This window comes from Momordica charantia, assembly GCF_013281855.1.
Source record: "Momordica charantia cultivar OHB3-1 chromosome 2 unlocalized genomic scaffold, Mcharantia_2.0 BLBB01000002.1, whole genome shotgun sequence".
Lineage (NCBI taxonomy): Eukaryota > Viridiplantae > Streptophyta > Magnoliopsida > Cucurbitales > Cucurbitaceae > Momordica > Momordica charantia.
In genome coordinates, this window is record NW_028275160.1 from 17521466 (window position 1) to 17523437 (window position 1972).

At 41.9% G+C, this 1972-nt stretch overlaps 1 non-coding gene across 1 annotated transcript; it reads right to left on the reverse strand.

Annotated features, from left to right (window-relative positions):
- Positions 1–452: 452 nt before the first annotated feature.
- On the reverse strand, positions 453–559 carry LOC148212937 (small nucleolar RNA R71). Its single transcript, XR_015789515.1, has one exon. It is a non-coding gene; the product is annotated as a small nucleolar RNA R71 (small nucleolar RNA).
- Positions 560–1972: the final 1413 nt, after the last annotated feature.

A 1972-nucleotide genomic window follows, 5' to 3' on the forward strand; every position in this document is an offset into this window, starting at 1 on the left:
CTGTGAATGGAGATATGGCAGGTGAAGGAGCAGCAAACCGAGCAGGAGAAATTCCTAATCGGATCCTTCTAGCAGATAATCGAGATGTAGCCATGCGGAATTATGTCACTCGTGCGTTCCACAACCTAAATTCAGGGATAAATAATCTTTTACCCCAAGCCGCACAGGTCGAGCTCAAGCCAGTCATGTTCCACATGTTACAGACGATGGGCCAGTTCGGAGGATTGACTAATGAAGATCCTTACTCCCATCTCAAATCCTTTATTGAAATAGCTAATGCATTTCAACTTCCTGGTGTTTCTGAGAATGCACTAAGATTAAAAATGTTTCCTTTTTCTCTCAGGGATGGTGCAAGGACTTGGCTAAACGCGTTAGAACCAAATTCTATCAACACATGGGCAGAATTGACGGAGAAATTTTTGGCAAAGTACCACACTTTGACCAGGAACGTAGACCTCCAAGATGACATTGTGTCTTTTAGACAGAAGGAGAACGAAGCAGTTCAATAAGCTTGGGAGCGTTTTAAAGAGTTACTTAGAAGATGCCCGAGCCATGGATTGCCCGCATGTGTGCAGATTGAACAATTCTATAGAGGATTGGATCGTTCATCAAGGATGATGTTGAACACCGCAGCCAATGGCTCGTTGTTAGAGAAGTCGGTAAATGAGATCGTTGATATCTTGAATAAGATGATAGACATTAATGACCAAGGCGAAAGAGGAAGGTCATTATCAAAGAAGCAAGTATCAGCTGGAATCTTTGAGTTAGACACAGTAGCTTTAATGCAAGCTCAAATGGCGGCTATGAACCAAATGTTAAAGCAGTTTACAATGGAGAAGGAAACCAAAACCGTCACTTCGGCGATACCTGAACCCTCTCCTATTTTGCAAATTTCATATATATCTTGTGTGTATTGTGGTGATAACCACTTGTATGAGAACTGTCAAGCTAATCCAGCGTGTATTGTCTATGTAGGTCAAGGTGCCCAGCGGAATTTCAACCCGTATTCAAACACTTACAACCCTGGATTGAGGCACCATCCAAACTTTTCCTGGAGTAACCAAGGAGTAGCTAGTAGCAGTGCACAAGCACCCGCTCAACAATAAGAAGAGAAAGCAGAACCTGTAAGTTCAGAAGAAAAAAGTAAGAAGGCAGATAAAGGTATGCAAGTAGTGCCCAGCACTACTCCACAGGTAGGTAATATTAAGATTCCTCCACCTTTCCCCCAAAGGCTAGTTAAAAAGAATCAGGATAGTCATTTTAAGAAGTTCTTTGAGATTCTAAAACAGTTGCATATCAATATACCACTCATAGATGCTCTAGAACAAATGCCTAACTACACTAAGTTTTTAAAGGACATCATATCTAGGCGTAAGAAGTTAGGTGAGCATGAGACGGTAGCCTTGACAAAGTGTAGCAGTGATGCTCTAAGGAATCCATTGCATGTTAAATGTAAGGACCCAGGTAGTTTTACCATCCCCTGCTCAATAGGAGGTAAGAACCTAGGAAGAACATTGTGTGACTTAGGAGCAAGCATTAATCTTATGCCTCTTTCTGTCTTTAAAGAGTTAAACATAGGAGAAGCTCGTCCCACTACTGTCACTTTACAACTAGCTGATAGATCCATAAAGAAACCGCAAGGAAAAATAGAAGATGTGCTTGTTAAAGTTGATAAGTTTATTTTTCCCACCGATTTCATAATTTTGGACTGTGAAGCAGATCTTGAGGTGCCGATCATTCTTGGGAGGCCATTCTTCTGGAGATACAGTTTTCAATGTTAGGAAAGGAGAGATCACGATGAAGGTCAATGATGAACAGGTAACCTTCAATGTCCTCGATGCGATGCGTCTCCCAGATCAAGTCGAGGAGTGCTCTACAATAGGAGCAATCATGGAGGAACTCCAGCAAATGATGGTGGAAGACTTGGAAGCAGATTTGGAGGCCGCAGAAAAAGAATCCAAAATTGCGCCTG